Source organism: Ovis aries, chromosome 1 (assembly GCF_016772045.2).
Source record: "Ovis aries strain OAR_USU_Benz2616 breed Rambouillet chromosome 1, ARS-UI_Ramb_v3.0, whole genome shotgun sequence".
Taxonomy (NCBI): domain Eukaryota; kingdom Metazoa; phylum Chordata; class Mammalia; order Artiodactyla; family Bovidae; genus Ovis; species Ovis aries.
Genome location: NC_056054.1, coordinates 111,885,589 through 111,893,071, shown reverse-complemented (window position 1 = coordinate 111,893,071; position 7,483 = coordinate 111,885,589).

The window sequence follows — 7,483 nt, the reverse complement described above, 5'->3', positions numbered from 1 at the left end:
GGGAGGCATTCGGAAAGGTTACTCTGATTGCACCCCGGGTGGCATCAGAGACAAGCAAGGTTAAAGGTGAAGAGCTGGACATCAGGTAGAGATGCTATCAGGTCTACCCCGGTACATCCCCACCCCGTCTCGGTGGTAGAACCGAGAGGGTCGAGGACAGCACCTGTGTCAGTAAGGGACAGACTAAGTCCGACCAGGAAGGAAAAGCTTTTGGTGTAAAGTCTGTCTACACCCCCATCTAGAGCAGGGAGGGACGCCTCCGGTAGAAAAATGGCGCTGGTCGCTTTTCTTCTCTCTTACAGATGGGAGCTAACAATTCCAGCCTCACTCCTTTGAACTGTATCCTGAAAAACTGGGATAGATTTGATCCCCAGGGCTTAAAGAAGACACACCTGGTCTTCCTGTGCGATACTGCATGGCCACGGTATCCATTGGAGGACGGCGAACGGTGGCCGGTTGGAGGGTCTCTTAAGTGTAATACTGTTTTATAATTAGACCGGTTCTGTAAGGAACAAGGGAAATGGGTAGAAGTAGCATATGTGTTGCCCGTTTTCTCTCTGCGAAATATGCCAGACTTATGTCCTAAGGGTATAGATTTGGGCATAAAACCTTCAGCTCCCTCCTGTCCTCCTACTTTGCTCCCGTGCCCGGGGCTCCAAGCTGAGCTAACTGAAAGCCAGAAAACCCCCCTCAGAATGGCTGCTTTGGTCTCAGTGAAAACCCAAACTGAGATTCAAACTGCTTTGGTCTCAATGGAAAACCAAACTGAGATTCAAACTGCCCACGTGGAGGTCCAAACAACTCCTCTCTCAGTACGACCTCAGACTACTCTGGTTTCAGTAGAAACTCAGACCATCGAAGTTAGAGATGAGATGGAGGACAGAAGACAAAGAAAAAAAAGAAAAACAGGTTTCTCCACTCTATCCCTGGGATCATATGTGCAGAACAGCCAGAGAGACTGAGGAACAGCCACACAAGCTGTTGCCTCTTCATGAAACACCCACCGGGAGAAATAATCAGTCTATAAGAGTTAATGAGACCTTTTCTCATCAAGAAATACAAAGTATCAAGGAGGATCTGGGAAACTATTTAGAGGACCCAGAAAAATATATTAGAGCATTTACAGGTGTTACTCTGCTTTATGACCTTACTTGGAAGGATGTGATGTATATCTTGGGACAAACGCTGACTCCCAACTCAAACACTCGAGTTTTGGGGAAAGCGGTTGCTTATGGAGATGAATGTCTTGGTAATGAATCAGTAGGGAAGAGGGAGGACGAGATAGCAGCCCTCCACTGGGAATCAGGCGGTCCCAACTATAGAACCAGACTGGGACTACAAACACAGCTAAAGGAAGATGGGATCAGAGTCATTTTGTCAGACGTATTCTTGAAGGACTCAGGCAGGCGTGTTCTAAGCCTTTAAACTATAGCAAATTGGCAGACATAGAACAGGAGGAGAAAGAAGCTCCTGGTAAATTCCTAGATAGACTAAGAGAAGCTCTTCGCAGATTCACTGAGATTGATCCCGAAAGTGAAGAAGGAAAAGTGATCTTAAAAGACAGATTTATCACTCAGTCGGCTCCAGATATCCGCCATAAGCTACAAAAATGGGCGTATGGACCAAATCAGTCTTTAGATACTCTGTTACAACTGGCTCAGACGGTCTATTACGGTAGGGAATATGAGGGGGAAAAAAAAAGGCAAAGAAAGACCGAGGAAAGGGCGGACGCCTTCACAATGGCTATGAAAAACACTCTTAAACAGCCAGAGAAAAATGCCCAGAGGGACCCAGGTGAAAAGGGATGGGCTTGCTATTACTGTGGAAAGGAGGGGCACCTCAAGTGGGATTGCCCTCAGGCATCTAAGCTGCCCCCTGTTCCATGTTCGGTCTGGAAAGGACCACACTAGAAGAGAGACTGCCCTCAGAGGCATAGGTCCCCGGGGTCGGACTCTCAAGACAATGAGGACTGAAGGTGCCCGGGGGTCCCCACACAAGCTCCCCTCCTAATTACACCTGAAGAACCCCGGGTATTAATAATTGTGGGGGGCCAATCCGTCGATTTCCTTTTAGATACTGGGGCAACTTACTCTGTGCTTACTGAAGCCCCTGGCCCACTTTCTTCCCGATCCGCTTCTGTAATGGGACTGTCTGGACAAGCCAAAAGGTATTATTTCAGTTATTCTTTATCTTGCAACTGAGATTCTGTGCTATTTTCACATGAGTTTCTGATCGTGCCAGAATCTCCCTCACCCCTTTTGGGGAGGGATATACTGAGCAAGGTCCATGCCTCTGTTTTTATGAATATGGAGCCCTCCCTTTCTCTCCCTCTAGTTAAACAAAATGTAAATCCTAGAGTATGGGCTGATAGAAAATCTGTGGGTGGAGCACAAAATGCTATTCCTGTAGTTGTCAAGCTCAAAGACCCGCACTTATTTCCACATAAGAAGCAGTATCCACTGAAACCTGAGGTTAAGAAAGGGTTAAAACCTATCATTAAAAATTTAAAAAAACAGGGACTATTAATTCCCTGTAACAGTCCTTGCAACACTCCTGTTTTGGGTATAAAGAAATCAAATGGTAAATGGAGACTAGTTCAAGATTTACGAATAATAAATGAGGCTGTAGTTCCTTTACTCCCCGCGGTGCCTAATCCTTATACTCTATTGTCTAAAATTCCTAAACGAGCCAAATATTTCTCAGTAATTGATTTAAAAGATGCCTTCTATTCAGTGTCTTTGGAGGAGGAAAGTCAATTTCTATTTGCCTTTAAAGACACTACACAGCCAGCTTTTCAGTTAACCTGGACAGTTTTGCCCCAGGGATTTCATGACAGTCCTCACTTATTTGGACAAAGTTTGTCACGGGATCTCCAAAACTTTAATAGCTCTGAAGCGGTGGTGTTACAATATGTTGATGATATTTTGCTCTGCGCTGAGACAGAAGAAGCTTGTTCGCGAGCCTCAGAAGATTTCTTAAACTTTCTGGCAGGCTGTGGTTACAAGGCATCAAGAAAAAAGGCTCAGCTTTGTCAATCAGTTAGATATCTGGGCCGAATCATATCAGAAGGGACTAGAGCCATAGGCCCTGAGAGAATTAAGCCTATACTAAATTATCCCCTACCTATGACTTTAAGGCAATTGAGAGGATTTGGGGGAATCGCAGGTTACTGTCGCATTTAGATTCCAGGTTATGGGGAACTTGCCTGGCCTTTATATAAACTTATAGCTGAAACTCAGCAGGCCCAAACTGACAAACTGGTTTGGTCACCAGAAACTCAAAAGGCTTTTAAGTTTCTTCAGACTGCTCTCCTGCAAGCTCCAGCTCTGAGCTTGCCCACAGGGTCAGAATTTAATTTGTTTGTCACTGAAAGGAAAGGTATGGCCTTGGGAGTTTTGACACAACCCGAGGGCCTCACCAACAACCTATTGCTTATCTAAGCAGAGAATTAGATGTAATTTCACGTGGGTGGCCCCACTGCCTCAGAGTAATTGGGACAGCGGCTTTATTATCACCTAAAGCTTTAAAAATAATTAATGGACAAAACCTTACTGTACTGACTTCTCATGATGTGAGTGAAATCTTAAATTCTAAGGTTAATATTTGGATGACAGACAGTAGGCTCCTTAAATATCAGTCATTGTTGTTAGAAGGACCAGTAACTAAGCTTAAAGTCTGTGAAATTTAAATCCTGCCACTTTCCTTCCTGAGAAGGAAAATGAAACACCTGATCACGATTGTTCTCAATTCCTAACTTTAAACTATGCAGCTCGGAAAGAGCTGATGGATACCCCATTAGACAATCCTGACCTGGAAATATTTACAGATGGCAGTTCTTTTGTTCGAGATGGAAAGCGTAAAGCAGGTTATGCCCTGGTGACTGCTGAACAGGTTTTGGAAGCAAAATCTCTCCCCCAGGGAACCCGTGCTCAGTTAGTGGAACTTGTGGCTCTGACCCGAGCTCTAGAGTTAAGCAAAGGGCAGCGGGTAAATATCTACACGGATTCTAAGTATGCTTATTTGACTTTACATGCTCATGCTACAATATGGAAAGAAAGACAGTTTAAAACAGCAACAGGTAAACCTATTAAGCATTTCAGAGAGATCGAGAGACTTTTAACTGCTATATATTGTCCTAAAGAAGCAGCTGTTATGCAGTGCAAAGGGCGCAGCAGAGATGGGAGTAAAGTAGCAGAAGGTAATCAGCTGGCTGACTGTCAAGCCAGAAAAGCGGCACTTTAGGAAACCCCTTCACTGCAGATGCCTCTGATCTGGACAGGTCCTGTGGAACAGGAAAAAACACAATATGCTGAGGAAGAATGGAAAGATATGAAAAAAGAGGAGCAAAGATTGCTGATAAAGGATGGTTACAGCTTGAGGATGGACGATTAATAATTCCTAAAAATGCTCAATGGAAAATTCTTAAGGGTTTACATCAGAGTTTTCATTTGGGTGCAGAGAGTACTTACCAAATGTCTTCTCGTTTGTTTGAAGGTAAAAATGTAATGAAAACTTTAAAGAATACTATCAAAAGGTGTGAGGTTTGTCAGAAAAATAACCCAAACACTGAAAAACTAGCAAAATCTGGATTACAACGAAGTGGGAAGTATCCTGGAGAGGACTGGGAAATTGATTTTACTCATACGCCAAAAGCTAATGGATATTCTTGCTTACATGTTTGGGTAGATACTTGTACTGGATGGATTGAGGCTTTTCCCTGTCGTAGTGAACAAGCTAAGGAGGTTATAAAGATTTTAATCCATGAAATTATCCCCAGGTTTGGGCTGCCACGGAGCCTTCAGAGTGACAATGGCTCCGCCTTTAAAGCTGCTGTAACTCAGGGGGTATCGAAAGCTCTAGGAATAAAATATCACTTACACTGTTCCTGGAGACCCCAATCCTCAAGAAAGGTTAAAAAAGCTAATGACATTATCAAAAGACATCTACACAAATTAACTCAAGAGACACAGGACAATTGGATTAAAGTCCTACCCATAGCTTTAATGAGGGCTCAAATTGCCCCCAGGAAGGAGGGACTGTCCCCCTTTGAATGTATTTATGGAAGGCCTTTCTTACGCACAGGCATTGTTATAGTCCCTGAAGCCTTGAAATTAACTAGTTATGTAACTCAGCTCTCAGCTTTTCAACAGGCATTAACAGAACTCCGGGAGACAACTCCTGACCCCGCTTCTGAGTCAAGCAAGCCTCTATTTGAGCCAGGAACTGAGGTCCTCATAAGAACTTTGGAATCTGGGGGCCCATCCCTCGAGCCCCTCTGGGAAGGCCCTTACCAGGTTATTCTTTCTTCTCCCACAGCTGTCAAAGTGCCAGAAATTGATTCGTGGGTACATCACACTCGAGTTAAGAGGTGGAACCCTGACCAAAACTAAGTGACATCTTTTTATGTCTTTATTTTCTATGCTCTGACTTTGTACTTTTCAGATGGGCCTGATAACCTATGTGAGCTTACTTCTGCTGACTCCAAATATCCTGAGTCTGCCGTTTGATCCTCAAGACAATGCCTTCCTGTCCTGGGCTCACTCCTATGCTCTGTTCCACAATTAGTCTAACTGCTGGGTCTGTGGAGCACTCCCCTCTTCATCAGTGGAAGGCTTCCCATGGTAGACAACTATGTTAATTACAATAATTCTGATTGTTTTGTTTTTACTGTTTGCTCTCTGTATCTGCAACTGTATAACTGGATTTGTTTCCAGCCGCATGGAAGCTTTCAAGTCACAAATGGTTGCTCAAACTCCTGCTACTGCTGCAGCTGCCTCCAACTACTATTTGGGGCCCCTGGATCAGATATCCTCAATATGAGGATTAGGAGAATATGTTGCCCCGTCAATTTAGGGACAACGCCCCTTCTCAGCTCGGAAGCAGTTATGGAATGAAAACGATGCCCCTTTTCCCTAGGCAACATAATTCTCCTAAAAGAAAAGGGGGGAATGAGAGGGTAACAGGCAGGAAGGCCAGGGGTCTCCAAATGGAGGAAATAGCCTGCAAGTGTCGGACATTTTTCTCTCTCTTAAGCGGCAGGAGAAAACAAACTAATGATATTTTTTCCTTCTCTATACAAATTTAAAAGGAGGTTTCTCTTAAAATTCTGTGTTGCCATAATGACACCTGGTTTCACTTGAAGTTAACCATTGTCTTTTTCTTATGGAAATGTTTATCTTAAGCTATGCTAATATACCGTGCATTTACCCCAAGCTCTGTCTTCAAGTCGGTTCCGCCTTTTGGGCTCAGAACCTACTTGATAAACCAGTATGTTATACTCCAATATCGGTCCTCTAATCTATGTAAATGACACTATTTGTATGGTGCTCTGCCCTTCTTCAAGATTCAAGTTAATCCTTTTATGGACCAAGATGAACCATTTGGAGCCAAGATTATCCCAAAATACATCCTATGGGTGAGGGGCCTGGTGCCATTCTAAGTTTTGAGACATTCCTTTCTTATAATAACAGACTGCTGGTGACTGTGTATCATCCAGCTAGAGACTAGCAGGGGGTGAAGGACCTAAGCTACTCCATTTTGTTAACAGAAAAACTCCATTTTGTAAGGTTCCAGGAAAAGAGCCTTTGAAAATCCAGGAGACTTTGGAAATCCCCTGACCTCACCCCACCACCCTCGAGCCAATCGGACCCCAGACCAGAATCTCCTGACTTAACGTTCAGGAACTCGTGGTCTACCTAGGTAATGGGAACCAATCAGAACCCGTGGCCAGCCCAGGAAATGAAAACCAATCAAAAACCAACACCTAACCCGTCCACAGAAGGTAACTAATTAGAGGTCTCCCAACCCGGAAACTCTCCTTTTTCAAATTTCTCCCGCGAGAATACCCTATATAAGCAATATAACCCAGAGCTCCGGGCTCCTCCCTATAGCCGCTGCGTTGGTATCGGTGGGAGCCCCAACTCGAGCTTGGTATTAAAAACTCTCTTGCTTTTGCATCGGATATCGGCTCCCTGGTGGTCATTGGGAGATTTCGAGACTTGGGCATAACAGGGGGTACTCTTTCTGCCCCCTTCTGATGCCTATGTCAGAAGCTTTCTCTATCTCCTTTATACTTTAATAAAACTTTATTACACAAAAGCTCTGAGCGATCAAGCCCCATCTCTGGCCCGGGATTAAATTCTTCTCCTCCGGGGGCCAAGAATCCAGGCGTCATAATTCAACAACAACCTTTCAAATTCTTCCATGTCATTTCATTTTGCTTACTTTACTGTGTTTGGGGGTCTCCTGGCTACAGGTTGGAAGTTGTAGTTCCTTTTAATTGTGCTGTCTTCCCCCTGCCCCTTGGGGGTAGCTGTGATTCCTGGTGCCTAATGAAGTTTCCCTGATAGGGGGACTTGTGGTGTCAGGAGTTCTCTGGTGGTCCAAAGTCCTGAACTTGGGTATCCAACCTCTGGGGTTCAGGCCCATCCCCTTACTGTAGCACCAAGATTTCACAGGCCACACAGCACAGAAAACAAAATCC